The sequence below is a fragment of the Cyphomyrmex costatus genome, unplaced genomic scaffold (assembly GCF_001594065.2).
Source record: "Cyphomyrmex costatus isolate MS0001 unplaced genomic scaffold, Ccosl1.0 scaffold222, whole genome shotgun sequence".
NCBI lineage: Eukaryota > Metazoa > Arthropoda > Insecta > Hymenoptera > Formicidae > Cyphomyrmex > Cyphomyrmex costatus.
The window spans coordinates 130,514-149,391 of record NW_017276280.1 but is presented as its reverse complement, the minus strand read 5'-3'; the positions used below and the strand labels follow the sequence as shown (position 1 = coordinate 149,391).

At 32.6% G+C, this 18,878-nt stretch overlaps 1 protein-coding gene across 1 annotated transcript in view; it reads right to left on the bottom strand.

Moving 5' to 3' along the window:
- Window positions 1–18,878, bottom strand: part of LOC108773798 (RNA-binding Fox protein 1) — a 264,406-nt gene that overhangs the window by 187,772 nt on the left and 57,756 nt on the right. The gene's annotated exons all lie outside the window — the stretch shown is intronic.

Here is an 18,878-nt window from a genome sequence, read left to right as displayed (position 1 = left end):
GGCACCGTACGAGCTGCTCGAGAATTTAGATTAGATTCGGAGGACGCGCGCGAGAGCAGGCCTCGCTTATAGCTCTATCGAGCGTGCATATTAGCATCGAAAAGAGGAAGATACCTCGCACGTCTTTTTATTCTATTTTCCGGGCGATCGATCGATTGACCAGAAGGTCGAAGAATCTCTCCGCGTCATTCGTGCGCGACATCCAATAAGGCACTCAAAAAGCCCGACAATAGTCGAGGGATTTCACATGGTATAAATCCGCAAGAATGGCTCCGGCATGGTAATCGCGGACGTTCTCCGGATCGGCATCGTCGAATAAGAATTTTTCTGCGTCCTTCCTTGTTATCCTATTCGATTCCACGTTGCTGTCATCGCGAACACGAAACCGCGTTTCGCGCAAGAGGGAGAAACGGTAATTGAAGGGCCGCCGCTACTGCTCGAACGTGCTCTACGAGAATGCGGTTTCGCAGTTGCAGCTGCGCGAATCGACGCGAAACGCAGTTAACGGCACGTCGTACGTGCCACGCGATTTCTCGCGAGACCGTTCGGTCGCATTCGCGCGAATTAATTACGACTCGGATATAACTCGGCGAAAATAACCGGCTTCCGCATCCGACGGTTATTTTCGCCGACGGAAAATGTTGCGGCTTGTGTGCTCGTGTGCGCGCACATGTCAGAAATCACGATTATTATTCCCTGAACGCGCGCTACCGACTGCATCCCTCTCGTCGACTATTTGCCGTGGTAAGCAGTGATAAGTAAATGCTGCACTTCTGCGCGACGGAACATCGGCGCGTTTTCGCTCTCACCTTCCCGTGTTGCTTGCGCGAGCTTATGTAACGTAATTACATTCCGCATGATGCATTCTGTTCGGAAGAACGAATCTTTTATACGTTACGCTGGAGTTCTACGAATTCTTCAATAACTTACGTATCTGAAAGATTTTTTCGATGGTAATAAAATACTGTCTTGTGAAAAATAAAAGAAAGAATAATTAGATTTCGCTCGTTTTTTATTTTTGCAAAGCAAAGTATGAAGAAACGACGGTCTAAATCGAGCGGTAATAAGACCTTTTTATATAAAATAAATTTATATGATAAGTTTACAACGTTAGTGTGACATAAAAATAAAAAATATATCAAGAATATAAAAAAAAATATAATAATATCTAACATTTCGGAACTCACGGATCTTTCTTCAGCGATTACTTGAAGATGTTACAAAGTCATAGAGAATAATCTTACGATCTAAGTCAGGGCGGCACAACGCGTGCCCCACCGGAGACACAGAGCTTCCACCATTCACGCGTTCATTGTCTCCCTCATCGCTCTGCCGGCGCCGGAATACTGTTCCCCGCGTTCGACGCTCTTCACAACGATATTAAACTATATTAATATTATAACTAACAATGTATAAATCGAGGTATAAATAATGTGTTACAAATTTATTTCAAAATAGAAATGGAATAATTTTAACAAAGAAAAAATGAATGCATTACAAAAAAAGGATCAATTAAGAATTTAGAAAAGAGACTTTTGGAAAATGTTCTGTCGGGCTGTACATTCCAATTAGTCAATTGTTTCGAAAAAAAATTGATTCTCCTGTTTTTATGTGAAAACAGGAGCATCTTTACATACTCGTCTGATTCTGTTGAGCGCAAGTGTTACAATGAATTAAAAAATGAATAGAAGAAAAGAATATTTTGTCAGAAAAAGTGATATCGTATCACAAAACTATTTACATGTACATTTCCTAATTTTAGTGCCCCGTTAGAAAAAAATCGAATATATCTCTGTGCGAATCAAGCATTTCTTTTCAACTCGATATTTTAGTTAGAGAAAAAGAGTGATACGATTCAAACAGCTGCCTCACTCTTTCTAAACCGATAGTGACAACTTCAGAGAAATGTGCAGTCTATTCTATACGTACAATATGTATACAAAATACACGATCTGACAATAAATTTGTTCGCGTTGCTTGTATAATTTTTTGCAATCGGGATCTTCACTTTCTCTCTTTTCAACCTAAATATACAATATATAATATTTATCTTAAGTGCAAAGATGTATTTTTACAAAATACATATTTATTTTGAGTGCAAAAATTTAAAAAAAATTTCAAATGCATCGCTATCCTTCTCTTTTTACAATTTCTGATTTCTTTACGCTTTCGATTGCGGAGCTTGCGTGAATTCCGTGATTGGATCTAAGTCAATAGACGAAAGAACTGCAAACGGGAGATCGGATCAATCAATCGTCCATCGTCGAAACGGATAGCGCCATAAATTCTATCTCACGAATTTCGACAGGTCCGTGTGTGCAACCGGGCGCAACTGCGGGCGAAACTGCAACTGCAAACCGACTGTAATTGGAAGGTCCGTGGGGCGTGTACTATGTACCCGTCGCGTATATGGAAGTTATTGCGTAGAAGGACCGTGATCGAAATCGAAAACCTTCGGGCGCGCGTACGGCAGCATTTTCGGCATTCGAATTAGGCGCGTCGACACATAACACTTTAATCGAATTGCCACACACATTCGAGCTGGCACTTGCAGCTGCGTTATAAACTTTCAATCGCGCGCAAATTGGCTATCATAAATCAACGCCATCGTCATAAATTGCGTACTTAGGTAATTCGAATATTACTTCCCGCGTGCGACTACACGGAGAACGCATGCAAGCATCACGATTTTACGTACACTGTTAATCTATAGTATTATTTAACAAATTTAACCTAATTAAGTCGCTATTTCTTCTACTCAATATATTGTTATTTTGTACTGAAACGATGGTTAAATTTAAAATTACATATTTGGTGTCGATTTGACACCAATAATGACACCATAGATGTAATGTTAATATACTCAATTTGCTAGATCTAGACCTTATTAAATAAATTGCTTAGATTATATAATTTTAAAAATTAATTAATATATCCCATGTATAAATTATAAATATTAATGTAAGATGATCATTAATCATGTGTAATTATATACAAAAATAAAACAAATAAAGGACTCTTTCTTTAAAAACATTATAAACATGGAAATGGCATTGTAAGAGTCAAACGAAAAGTAAATTAACAAACAATTAATACATATATTCTAAAATGAACTTATAAAATTTACATAAATGTAACGATGTTTTTTAATCGTTACATTTATGTAAATTTTATAAGTTCATTTTAGAATATATGTATTAATTGTTTGTTAATTTACTTTTCGTTTGACTCTTACAATGCCATTTCCATGTTTATAATGTAATTATATAATTAGTTCTTAAAGAATTAAAACGTATAATTAAAATAATAAACATTTGTAATATAATTTTGTGAATGATTGAAAGTAACATTCACAATAATTAAAAAAATTTTAACCGCATGCAAATAAGAATACTCACACAAACAGCGGTATATAATTATCGTTTTATCTAATTAGCGTAAAATTTATACTCTTCGTATAATTAATATGTAAATATACTTTAATTTAATTTACAATTAAATGCGTATTAATATTCATACTGCCTTTTCACTCATCATGATTCAAATTACTTATTACTTTTGACAATTGAATTTGGAGCAATTCGATCTTTGAAAATACTGATAACGCGATGTAATTAGAACTTTATATTTTACCTACGCATAGTAAATATTTTATTGTAATAATACTGTTCATTTTGATATACATATGTACATATGTAGAAATGATTTAATCTAATGCTTTAATATAAAACTCCTCGACTAAAGTTTCGAAAAAAATTACCACACACGCATAACACTTTACATCCGCAGTTAGTTTAAAAAACTATAGAGAAAAACCTTTGTGTGTTGTCTCTTACATTTTCTCCGCTTTTCTCATGCGTTCGCATTTGTTCAGAAGCATCCACTGCGACAGTAGTTGTGAAAATGTCGTTTCCCGAAACGTAAAATCCGTTTCGTTAGTTTGAAAAAATCTATCAGATTTTAAGCTATCGTAAATTCACGAGTAGTGATGCTCACCTCGATCCAGCACGATGTAAGCCCAGAACAATTTATTTCGATTAAATTTAATCACGATATGACACTTTTTTAAAATTTGTATTTATAAAGGTTGATAAAAAAAAAACTTGAAAAAATGAATCACGAAAACTGTGTCGAAAAAATTTAACCTCACGTCCGTAGCAAGTTGATCGTTCTCTGGAGTGAAAAGGAAACTTTCGATTTAAGAAACCTTTGTTTACCAAATCACGTTACTGGATTTTTGCTAACGACTTTATGGGAAGTTCGCAGATTTCATTTCCGAGTGGGCCGTAAATCCTAGAAACTTTTCAAATTAAATTTCTAAATTGCGCTTGATCTAGCACAGTGCACTCTCGGTCTCGCTTAACTACCTTCCTTTATTTTTCAAGCAGGCGAGAAAGTCCGGACAGTTTGACGAGCGTTTACCGAGTTTCGTTCGGGAATTCTCGACGCGCAACTTTTGGAAGTCCTGGTCGAGAAGTCCTATGGTGAAAATAATGAATCGTTTCGCAGTACGGATGATAAATGTGGCTTTGATAAATCGCAACATCCGCCACTAAATTTGTACTATGATATAATGAAAATGTGCTCGTACAGCTAAAGCTTTCCATCTTGTTTGTTATCAGGATTAATGAACTCAACTCGAAAGGTAGCGTAAGTAAAAGAGATTTGCAATTTCATTATAACTCCAACTAGAAATATCTAAAACTTTTCGTTGTGAAAAATAAACTGTCTTCAAGAAATAAGCAAACGGTGCATATTACGCGCACAGAATAAACAGCACATCGCACATTTTCTCACTGATTTTCCTGAATGAAAGTGTAATAAGAGATTATTATTTTCACTACTCTTGTTTTTTTTTCTCAGAATTAGCTTCCACAGTTTACGATGAATCTATTGTGAACTCACTCTCAAAATTATTCCTTACGTTATATTGGCAAATTCGAATTACAGTTATGAAAATAGTATTCACACATGCATCCTTTTTTATACAAATTATGTCATTCCGTCCATAAAATTAATTAGTTAGCATACATGAAATAGTCTCAAAGGCCCAACGTTAATAACGGTGTTACAGATTTTGTGTTCGAAGGGTCAAATACCTTCGTAAGTTAGACTTGTTAAAAATATAATTAACTTGAAATTATATAATATATTTGTTATCCTGATAATAATTTCATTATCAATTTATTAACAAAGATTTTAATATAGTATTATCGAGACATGTAAAATATACCATAAAAACATATGCAAATATTTTATTAATTTTTCCGACATCCTTGGAATTTTATGATAGTCAGTGAGATATCGCTGAATGAATTCTTGAAGTATATCAGTCTGGGGAAAACTGAAGAGGCTAACATTGTCTTGAGAACGATCGTAAAATCCAAATGAGAAGAGTAAAACCGGAAAGTACGTCAGTAACGGGTGATGATGGTTAAAGGAAACAAAAAAACCAAATGAAAAGAGCTAGCCTGAGAATCGAGGTCAGCTGAATAATAAATCATTCAACAAAGTTCTTTTCAGAGACTGAAGTGCCATAAACTTTTTCGTATCCTTCTCAAAACAATTGTAATGAAAACGTGAATCTTTGGATTCCCATAAAGAATGCCAGAAAAATAAAGATATCTAAATTAAAACAAAATAAAATGATTTCACTCGGAAAAATAATTTTATTAATTCGTAGGAATAGTCTCCTGGAATAGTTTTATATCACAACAACAAGAAAAAATATAAATTGTAAAATAAAAGTAATTATAAGACTGTATATGTATAAAACAGTATAAAATATAAAGAGAGAGGGCAAAGAGCCAAGTAATTTAACGAAAAACTTTAATTCAAATAATCATGATATGAACATTACAAAAACATTGCTGTAAAATATTGTTTTGTATGGATATTGTTTAAAAAATTTTCTTCTTTTTTTTCAATATTTTTTATAAACCTTTAAATATAAAACTCACAATAAAAAAATGCGTTATTAATTAAAGTTGTAATATATATACAATATAATGCATGTAAATGTACCAATAATACATGAAAGAAAGAGAGAGAGAGAGAGAGAGAGAGAGAGAGAGAGAGAGAGAGAGAGAGAGAGAGAGAAGAGGAAGGTAAAATGAAAAAGGCAGGAAAGAATTAAGGTAGGTAGAAAAGAATAAATGTAGGTAAAGTTAAAAAGGTGGAAAAAAATTAAGGAACATTCGAATAGAAGAAGGAAAGGAAAAGAGAAGACTCTATGACATATAGACACATACATACATTAAACTAAATTCGGCAAACAGTTCAGAAACTCAAGATTTTTCACTTTTAAAATTAATCCGGGGATTGAAACGAGAAGTATACTAGAATCTGTTATTAGGGATCAAAGCACTAGATGTACACAATATTGTTAATAATAACGAAGTCTATCGATACGGAATTTGAATGAGAAATCCGTCTTTAATCTAGAAAGGGAGCGTGACTCACAAAGAGCTCAACAGCATCAATAACTAAGATTATTCTTACGTTCCGATCTTTCTCAATCTCACAGATAAATAGGATTGCGTATTACCGAAGCGAGATAAGTATGAATGTAAAATAATGATTATATTGGCAGTAGATATATATTGTAATTTGATTGATTAATAAATCTCTCTTGAATTATTAATAAGATTTTATGAAGGATAATTTGATTGTATAAATAATGCTTGTCTTCACAATAGATTTCTTAATCAAGTATGCGTATATCAACTGATGTGTTTTATTATTGCTTGTATTATTATAATTCTTATATGCACAAATGAATAAGTAAATATAATATATAAATAAATGCGTTACGAACCTTTATTTTTTTTTAATACTGTCATAATAAGCTAGTCGTTACTCCGTTTAATGTTTGTTTAATTTACTTACTTTTTTCAGAAATTAAGTATATTGAGAAGATATCTATATCCTCAAATATTAATAAATCAATAATATACAATATATTGTTAATAATAATGATTAATAACAGTGATTTTAAGTGGGATGTAGAAACACTTCAATTAAAGTATCAAAAAATCAAGTAATCATACTACTGGATTAAACTTTGACTTAAGTAGAAATACGTGTGTCATGAATATCTTCTGCAGAAAATGAGAAAGCATTCTATATATTTGTGATTCGGTTCACATTGGTTTTAAAATACATACCACTCCTTGCCAGTCTTTGACTGAGACCCTAATTTTAGTTTAACACATGCACTCTTTCGTACATTCCCTCGACAATGAATTGCTCCCACAACTGGTGCACACGTTCGCAACATAGCAGTTGGTTCGAAATTCCGAGCACACGCGCTCAATATATATATTTCCGGATAGCATCACGTTTCCCTCGTATTTCCGTATCGCTTACGAGGTGCCTTTCATCTTATCGAATTCTCAGTGCCGCGTTGGAAAGTAGGAACCCTGAGATAATAACAAAATTCAAAACTGACAATATCCGCGCGACGAGTTCACGCTTATAAGGAAACCACGGATATACAAATATTCGCATGTAAAATAGTATAAATGTGTATTAGATGTTCGATATAATATTAATTTGTATCACAGAAAAAAATGAAAAAAAGAGGATAAAAATTGACAGTAAAAGTAATATAAAATTTCTGAAAGATTTACATAATTTGTTTAAAATACATATTAAAATAACACAATTTATTAAATATTATACGATACTACAGAAATTACGTAGTATCTCTCTGTACATTTATTATTATTAATTATTAACTAAATTAATAATTAAATTAATTTTATGTAGGTATATATATAATATAAATGTGTGTGTGAAATATTATCATATATTAATTTCAAAAAATAATAAAGTATAATAATTAATGAATATTATTTCAATAATAATCTCTGATTTCAAATAATTAAAAACATATAAAATTTATCGCCCGACTGAAAGAAAATTCTGGATCGACGATAAAATTTGATAATTTCCATAACTGCACAACTCAATGATTACGGTAGAAAATTACGTTCCTGAGATGCACGCAGATAACATGTACGTGATAATGGATACGAGAACTGCAGTTGTTCCCGATAATGGTATCATGGATAAGCCATGCAAAACGGTAATACGTTCGACAAGAAAGATAAAGTCCCACAGTTACGAGCGAGATGGAGATATCGAAAAATTTACACACTTGAGTCGATATTCAAGGGTCTTTATATTTATCTGATCTAAGCTTGAAAATTTATGTGTGTCTTTGCATAAAATTTTGGTTTGCAGATAACTTATATCTTTTTTAAAATATTGTAAAAAATTTTATAATTATAAATCACCAAAAAATTAATAAAAACAATTCTATACAAAGATAAAAAGTTTACCATTTTCAAACCAAAGTAAGTATAATATATTCATTTGTATGACACGTTTTATTAAATATCTCTTTAAAAAATTCAAGTTTCTCTCTCTCTCTTTCTCTTATTGTGACTCTTTACTTTTTATTTTTACAAAACTATTATCTGTATACATTATCATGTATAAAGTTTTCAGTGAAAAAACTTGCAGATTTTAAAATTTCAATTTTTTTTGTCACAAGTTTTTTGTTAAATCAATTGTCGATTAAAACTAGTGATAATATTTGCCGATGTCATAATCGATGTAATATGTTGGTAGCATATCACGGCAGTGCCAATATTGTCATTCTAGTTTATGACAGAATCAGATATATTCTCTCACGATATTACACACGAAAAGAATTTTTTCACTGCGAATGATACGGTCGAAGAAAAAAGTGACAGTGACATAACTGAAATGGACGGATACTCTGTACCCTGTAATGGAATATCCGTGCAGCAATTGGTTCAGTTAATAACGTCGCAAACATGAAACAGCAGCGATATGTATTTATTTAAGATCAATGTCCGTCCGTGATTGTAAAAATAAGAGAAATTTCGTGCTTCGCAATCGGAAATCTGTATTCTTTGAATAAATGACAAATTAAAAATTTAAAAGTAAAATGACGACATATCACCAAGAACAATCTATACTTAGACTTTAATTTTAATTTCAATAATGTAAAAAGTTTAAGAAAAAAGGAATATAATTAAAATAAACTCTTTCTCAATATTCCCATAAACATGAATTATTATTATAGAGAGACAAAGAGATGTCTTTTATTAATCGCAAAGATGTCGTCTTAGAATATCTTTAACTTAAAATTAAACAAAAGTAAATAAAGGATTATAGAATGGAATCATGTCGACCACGATAGTATTATAGTTCAGAGAGAAGATATCGGCGTAGATTGAAGAATCTAACTTTCCAGGTCCACTTTACTCGAACCCCGATCAAGATCCGTGGCAGACTCTCAATAGACTACTCGATCGACCGGAAGTGATAACAGAATGCACCTGTGCTTTCTCGTAATCGTTCAAGGGTTTTCATTGTTACTGCCGCGCTTTTCTCATAAGATTGGAAAACGGAGATATTGAGATTGAAATAAGAATCCTTTCTCGATCGATCCATGATCGATTTCAGAGAAGATCGAATAATATCGTTTTATCGAATCTGCAGAAATTAAGCAATCGAATAATTATAAAATTAAGTTTATAATAAAAATAAAATAAAAATGGTGCAAATTTGTTATTTTACATTAATAATATTTTGTTACATTGAAAAATATATTTGTTTATTATAATTTTACACATTATGGTATAAATTATATGTATATATTATTATTATTATTAGATTTATTTTCATCGGTCTAAATTCATATTATATTATATAAATTATGTTATCCATTATAAATTCTACATACATAAATTATATTATCGAAAATAATAATATAGTTTATATTTATATTATATATATAATTAAATATAAGCGATTAAATTTGAAAATAATATATTTTCAATGAAATTATGTATAAATTTTGTAGTAAACCTTAAAACCTTTATAAAAAATATATATAACTATGTGTACAGAGAAGAAATACGCGTAAAAGCATACATTTGATATCGTAAAATAAATAGGTCAGATAAAGTAAAATACGAGCATAAAAGAAAGTAGCAATGTAGTCTCGCGACATCAATTTAAAAAAAAAAAACAGACAAAACATGACAGTAGTCTGCCCTATGTCGTGTTTAAATATTAAAGGAATTAAGGGAAGAACGATAGTTGTGAGAGAGTTGCGCGGATATATCACCGTTTATTTAAATGTCAACAAAACGAAACAGATCACCCAAGAGAGTTTCATGCGCAAAAAAATATATCGTCAGCAAACTGCGGCACAATTTTAATGCACACGTATTTTACGGAAAACTATATCATGTTCACTCTGCCGAGAAATTACATGAAAATTTACCACACTTCTTCTTTACTTTTCCTCACTACTTCCCGATGATCTCCGAGACACTTTACCGAAAGATTGAGCTAAAGTACTCTAATAAAAGATTATTTCTGTCTTCTGCCTTGACTTACCGTCCCTTCAAGAATTCACGAATGATGAAAAACGATCAATCTCCGAAGCTTTCTTTGCCGAGAATTATTTACACAGTGGGACTCTAAATATATTTATTAAATTATTTCCCTTTTAATAGTCCGCTAAACGAATCGCTCAAATACAAAGATCGTAATAGCGAAAGCGAATTATTTGTGCTGACAACATCATACACATGCGTGATTGATTTTATCGTTCGGGCTGAAAAATAAAAACACTGTGTTATAATCCAATAATGTTAGTACAATAATGTAATATTAACACAATATTGATTCAACCGACGAAAATATGAACGCAATGTGTGTGATATGTATTCCGCATCGATTGTAATTGAATATTTGCTTATGATTAAATATCAATTCTCGTGCTATTCATCGAAAGCTAATACCTGTATACATGCCATGTTACACAAAATATGTTGTGCAAGCTGACCGGATTCAATTAAATGTGGATATGATAGATGCTAATCCACGTAAACGTGAATCCGCATCACGTGGAAATATACAACATTTCCAATATGGAGAATATAAAGTTATCTGTCAGAGTTACCGCAAAATTTGAATGTTCGTTTTTATACGCGGCATGTGCGATAACGAATATTATCTTCGTTCTTTCTAATCACTCACGTGATAAGTACAGACTGCACATTCCTATGAAATTGTCACATTATCGGTTTAGAACATAGAAAAATAGACTGCGCATTCCCTGATTTCCGTATCCGTATTCTATTAGAAAAAATTGAGCATATGAATGTTTCTCTTCGACTTTGAAAGAGAAAAATATAGTTTCAATAGTTACTTCACTCTGTTTAAATTGAAAGTAACAATTTTATATAAGCTATTTTATTGACATTCTATTCTTATTTTACACGAGTACATGTCTCATTTGTCGAAATACGCGTTGTTATTTATACTTATTTTACAAGCAACAAATGAGCAACAAATTCCTACGTTATTTTTACGTCGATCGGCTTTATTCTCTGTGTATCGTTCCGCTAACTTAGTCTTTCTTTAGCGGAACATTTAAAAAAAAAAAACTAATAGAGCAACAAATCTTTTTGCAACTTATTAGCAATAAATGAGCAACAAATAAAAATGTTAATTAAAATCGATTCTGCTCACTTTGTTCCGCTAGCTTATAAAACGTTAGTTATATCAAACACTGAAGAGAATTCAAATCAGGGTTGAAACATTTACTGTATAAAGTAACGATGTAAACTTTATTATAATTATATATATATATATGTATAAACACAATAATGACATTCCAATAATTTCATTGGCTCATGTAGAATTTCTTTACTTAATTCTTAATTATTATTTCAAAAGTTTTACTCAGTTTTAAGATCAAAGTATAGTCTAGGTATATCTACTACGTACACCGATGGTTCTAATGGACACAATAATTAACGCGTTGTAGAGAATTGCAAATAAAATGAATTGCAACGCACGGCAACGAGTTTTATCGTGACCGCGACCGCAACCGCGCAGAAACATAAAATTTTCGTCGCCCACATCACGACCCATTTCGCATTGTTCGCACGTGGCGGTGGATATAGGATATACTCGCCGTAAATTACCGTCGGGATCCCGTCGTCGACTTTTTGGCGTGACATTTCCGCGAGTCACGATAGGCGATCGTGTAATCTACACGACGCGACGCATCGCGACACTCCCGTTGGAAAGCGAGACGATATCAGGGCGATATCGAGCGTGCAAAAAGTTCGTTCTTGATAAACGAGCGTCGTGTGCGATCGATCGAGAAAGGATCTTGTTACAGCACCCGGCGATATGGGTCCTTAGGAAGCACGACGTGAGTTCCTCTTCTCGTCGCCGCTTTCTATCGCGATTTCACCGCGGATCACACTGCAGATTTTGCTTTTTTTTTTCTTGATTCCAATTTCCTTTCATCGTTCATGTAATATTATGCCGTTTCATTTGCGCATCCTTTTATTAGAATTTTTGCGCGATTCGTAAATATTTGTTTTCTCGGTAAAAAAACACTTGTTTTCTTATTTTCTTCTATTTATTTTTAGTGATTTGTCATTCAATAGTTGGAAATGATTTCAGATTTAAAAAATTAATAAACAGAATGTACCATAATACGTACACAGTAAATTGTATGATCTAAAAGATAGCTGCAGTTATCAGCAAGTAATTTTGCAGAATCAGAGCGATCGCACTGTAATGGCAAAACATTAAAGGGGCGTCCCAAAATAACAAACGTTTAAAGCTGTTCTGCAAAATTAAGTCAGCAACCGAGTTATTCTGGTGCACCGCTGGGATCCAGGTCACTTAGCAAAATTTACGACGAAATACATGTATTCTGCAAGAGAAACTCAATAGCTGTACATATGGTGTAGAAACGCGTACGATGTAGAGAGTGAATTAATTCAACAATATGTGTTTAACGCACTCATATATTACATCTTTATTACCTACAGACTAATGTTTAAATGTACAGGATGTTTTAAACCACCCAAAGTCGTACTGACGCTGTGATTAATTAAAAGTTGGTTTTTTTATTAGCAGAAATATTGAAAATCAATAAACTGATTAATAATTTAATTAACTACAAATAAAAAATATTCTGGAGAATTCAACTTTAGAAATGTAAACATAAATGAAATCTTTCTTTATATATATATATATTTAATCTTAAGTAAACTTTAAAAAATAATATATTTTACACACACACAACACATATCTGTAATAATTTTAATTATGTTACAGATATACGAAATATTATTTTAAAGTTTACTTAAAATCAAATGTAAAATAAGATTTCATTTATGTTGCATTGCTAAAGTCAATTCTGGAAAATTGTATTTCTCGTCAATTAAATTATTAATTAACTATTGATCTTCAATATTTTTGCCAATAAAAAATTAACTTTTAATTAATTGCAAAATCAGTACAATTCGGCATGGTTTAAAACTTTGTACATTTAAACAGTAGCATGTGGGAGTAGTAAAAGTGTAATATATGCACACGTTAAACAAATTTACTATTGTTGACTTAATTAACTCCGCATCGTATGCGTTTCTACACTACGTGTGTAGCTACTGAGTTTCTGTTCCAGAATACATGTATTTCGTTGTAAATTTTATTTTATCTGTAATAATTTAATTATTGCAGACATAAAAGAATTTTTAACGAAGATAGAAAAACTCGACAAAAACGGTGAGCTCGCTCGATATATTTTTACCAACTAGCAAAAAAATTCATAATGGAAGAAGACTGATTGGATATAGAACATCCCGTATACTCCGAGAACTAGCTGCGACATTTTTGTTGAAACTTAGAGCAAGTCTTAGCTAGTTTGTTGAAAAAGTTCGTCCGACGAGTAATTTGCTCGTGACAATTTTCCTAGCAATTCCACGTGCATATCTTCTTTTACTTCGCGAACAAGCCTGTTATCATAAGATATCCAATTAGAATCCAGATAAAAGTCAATCAAATTAAAAGGAAATTATAGCGAGCAGAGTGATCAATTCACAATCTTATTTCAGAAATGCAATTTTACTTATGCAATTTATTAGTGAAGTCAACACAAAGCATTATACAGAGAAGAGAAAAACACGTCCCTGTTAGAGATATCATTCTTTTTTTATATAAATTAAATGTGATAAATTAGAAAAGATATTTTTATTACTGCTCCATTGAAAATAAATTGAATTCGTGAGCTATTATAGCGACAAACATGGAAATAAATAGATACATTTTAATTCAATGATTCTCTATACAACAGAATAAGAATAATCTCGAAAAGTTCAAAAGGATGAAGATATTTCTCTCCGTCTTAAATAACCAAATATTTTAAGCTCAAAATAAATTTTCAATTGGAAGTCTATGCTACGTCTCGTACTAAAATGTAAATTAAATTAATATTATAGAATAAATTTATAAAAGGAAATGTGAAATTACATTAGATAATTATTTTAGAAAACCCTTTATGTATTTTACGTATATAAGTACTTAACAATCAGAGTATTATCAAATTTTGCTCGACATTTTGGATGACATGCTATTATTTAACGTCTTATTTAATAGCGCCGGTAAAAAAGATCTGCAAAATTCACTCTCCCTAACAATAAGAATGGCATGCCAACGGCGTCATTATAATATTACGGTTGTTCCCAAAGACGCACTTGGCGACTTGTTTCCTTATTCTCCATCGTAACAACGTCGCCGTGACTTATTTTTCCCTCGTCGTTTGCATTCCCGCTCCGCCCTTCGGTTGAATGCAACGCGAAAGCCACGAGAGAAAAGTTTATTCATCCCGTGAGTATCACAGAAGTTTTCTTTCTACGTAAACCGTCCGTGTTTTTCCTTTATCTACCGAAAACGAGCGAATAACAATCCGACTCGCGGACGAGGCGCGAAGGGAAGACGACAGAATTCCTGATCGTCCTGCGGTCTTCCCCGTAATTAGGACGAATAAATGCATGAGTGACGTGGCGCACTCGGCGATGAAACTTCGCGATCATTTCGAGAAGCAAGACGAAAGGCGAAACAGGAGAGACGAAGATAATGCGGTAGCGGGCTGGAATAACCGCGAAGAATATTTGATGGCGATGCGTCACTCACGGTGGTCGGACATAAACGGCTGGAAATGCGGAGGCTTAAAGCGAGCCGCAGCATTTACATGTAAATGTACCGCGGTTACACGCGGTAGGGAAATACGAGATTTAAATCCTTCTAATGAAATACTTGAGAGCCGGATTGCATCTGGATGCCGTTTCGCGTTCGGATTATTCGAGTTTACGCGGGATATTGGATACACATATGGATGAAAAGTTAATAAATACGTGGCGAGCATAAGTCAATCGGATTTATAAATACCGCACACAGTAAAAAATGTTTCGTATTTGAAGACGGTTCATTTAAGTTAAACTTTTGCGTTGAAGTTTTAATATATTCAAATGTTAATTTATAATATAATAGTTTGTGTTAAATTAATATATTTATAATTTTCTTACAATAGTATCAAAATAACACCATTTATGAGTAAATTACGCAACAAATAAAAATAATGTTTTTAAAACGTAAAATACATAATAGTATTATATATTTTAAAATGTATAAAAATTCTAAGATAAATAAAATATGTATTAATTTAACATATCATAAATGTTAATGTTACTAAAAAAATTTGTTTCTACGGTTTTCTATATTTTTGGGTTTACCTTTTTAAATGATATTTGTGTTATCTTCCGACAGATTCATCTCATGTTAAATTAATATGTAAATTTAAGTGGACTGTTTGAGACACATGATTAAATTTAACATACGTTTTCTAATATTATGTATAACATCAGTTTTTATTTTTCATTGAAACGTGGAAATGGAAAAGTATATATTTCTCTAATGAATAAATACACCTAAATAGATACTAAAATATTTCAGTGAGTTTGTATAAAAATACATATAGTAAATTATTCTTCTACGAATCAAAAAAAGGAGAAATGTATTTTTCAATATACCCATTTTGTAGTTTATAGTCCATTTATAAGATAATCGTTGTGGAGTTTTGAATCGTTACGTCTGAAAGAATTGTATGCTCAAACAATTTTGTTCTCTTCGAAATAAATTCTTGAAGCGAAGGCGATCATGTGGTGTTGTTCCCATTACGATTTTCTCACCGACGAGATGATTCTATTTGGAATTTTATAACCGCAAACTATATATAAACGTCACCAAATATTTTCAGAGTATTTGTTCATGTTGATGCGATTTTTCTTCACAACGAAAACATATCTAGTAATATGACAAAACTGGATTAAAGTGGCTCGCGCAATTTTTCGAATCATATATTATAAAGAACACTATCCTTTTTGCATTGAGAAAAGAATCTCCTATTTGCATTTACGATGCGCCCTGCACATCTGGTTTTCATATAACATAAACTAAACCCCTCTACGCCAAACTGAAAAGTAGGCTGCTATAAAATTTTTTTTCCCACGAAAGAAAAGAGAAAACAAATGTAATAGCATTCTGCAAGAATAGTTTACATAATGGGAGATAAAATATAATTATGGAGAAATTCAATCACGTAAAGATTGAAATTGAATCCTTCGTGAATTTGCAATACACGTTTTAACAATATATATCCATCTTCGAGATCGATATTCTCCTATAAGTATAAATACTTCCGTAATATCATCTCGATATTATCGAGTTATTATAACAGACTTCAATCATTTTCGCGCAAAAAGCTTCACTTCAGCGAGCAAACGTTCAAGCTCCGTAAACGTTATCAGACTCTTAAAAAGATTTTTCGCGGTAATTGCCGTTGAAATTGCGTCGGCCTGCAATATTTAGAGCTTCATTATTATGCATCGATATTTTTCGATATTGCGTAGCGTCGGGCAATATCGATTGACAGACAAAAGACAAACGAATACATACCGGTAACGAGTTACGGCACCGTTCTCACTTCCGTTTTAGAATCGAGAAAGAGAGGAAGTGCATAGCGCAAGCGTTGAAATATGCATAAACAAACTTTCGGATGGTCATAAACTTCTGCGCTCGAGTATTTCTCAGGCGTACTTTTATAGGAAACGCGATATTGCGTCTCGATTCTGAACGAATTCCGGTCGGTCCGTCTTTCTTTCTCTCTCTCTCTCTCTCTTCTTCGCTCTGTTCTTCTCGGAGAGAAGTTCGGGTTGTACTCTTCCTCCTGGAAAAGGAAAACACCCGCTTCCTTCGACGAAAACACGTTTATGGCGAGCACGGCGCGACGTAGGGCAATAAAGGCCGAAACACGGTTGGCAGAAAATAATGCAAGGACACAATTGCGCGACCGCGTTTCACTCCACCGGCACCGCTGAAAAACTCCGTTTTTCCTCGTGGTTCGCTTTTTTCCCCAAGATACACTTTCCTCTAGTTTGCTCGCCGCGACAACGACCAATAACGAAACGTACGCGCGTCAACTACGGAAAGGTCATTCGTCTCACGAAAGTAAGTACCATTAATATTCCAAATTAATTGTAGGAACTAGAACGCACGTAAAGATTAAAAAGATAATAATATAATATTTGAATATTATCAGCTCCACTTTACTGACCTAATATTAATACGAACAAAATTTTTTTAAGAGTGTATCAGGTGTATAGTCTCTACAAAAAAATAGTTAAATTGGATCAAGTTTAGTTTTCGCATAAAAATAAATGTTATATACACATGAAACGTTTCAATAAACTAAACATTTATATGTAACAAATTTCACAGTTTAAACCAAATTTTCCTCGTTATTATTTTTAAAAACATGTTTATTTCTAATTAAAATAATTTTTAATTCAGGTTCTAAACTTTTTATATTATTTCCATCCAATACAATATAAAAAAAGTTTGTATTTTTCATAATTTTTTTATTTTGTTAAAAAATATGTGCAATATACATTGAAAAAAATTCTACTCAATCAATATTTTTATATCTTCGAAAAGAAGAAAAAAATTCTTCATACCACAAAAACTAAAAACAATGTAAAGCGTAAAATAAAAAGCTACGTACAATTGTGAGTACGAGTTTCTTTAAATTAAATTTTGATCGAATAAATTAATAAGCATTTTTTCCAAATTTTGTAAATACATTAGTCATTACTATTAAACATTATTACATTATCGGTTAAAATGTTTTTAATTAAGAAGTATCCCTTGTTGAATTTTCCTATTAGTTAGAAATTTACTAGTTTCTTCAACACTCATAAAACTGTCGTGGCATAAACGAGCCTAATTTACGAGATTATCGAAACGTTCTCCGCAATCTACTTAGTTGAAGTATTCGTTTCGTATCTTTAAGTCCCATCTGCACTCAATCTCCGATCTAAAGTGCTCCATATTCTAATTTAATTGTAATGGGGAAGGGGGGCAGTAGAAGGCTAGGTTATAACATATACTCGCCAGTAATCCAGTATAATATATATTCCCGCAAACTCTCGTAACGGCACGAGCGCCACATTGTTAATTCTCTCAGAGAGCGAATCTGATTTATTTATCGTTGTAATGTTCTTAATTCTCTCGCCATATTTCGTACGATCGGAACGAAATAGAACGAAACTTGTTGAGATCCGAATAATATCATGACATAATGAGCTGAAAAATCTTGGGGTCGAGTTGGGGAATATCGAGACTCATATCAAACCGCGTAAGTATGCAAATGCCTAGCGGCAGTTGGCGTGGATTTACTCAGTTGGCCTTTTGACGTTAATTAGCGTGAATATGTCTGTGGGAGCTACGTAGTACCGCATCATCCGTAAGGCCCCTTCCATCGCGGTAGGATGCTCTCTACCTGTTTTCTCATTTTCCACTTAACCCGAGAGAGCAAGTGAAACGTGTATCGAGGTGCATCGATGATAGCCATGGGAGACGCTTCATTACAGGAGATTGCGAAGAGAACATTAATTTTATTTCGC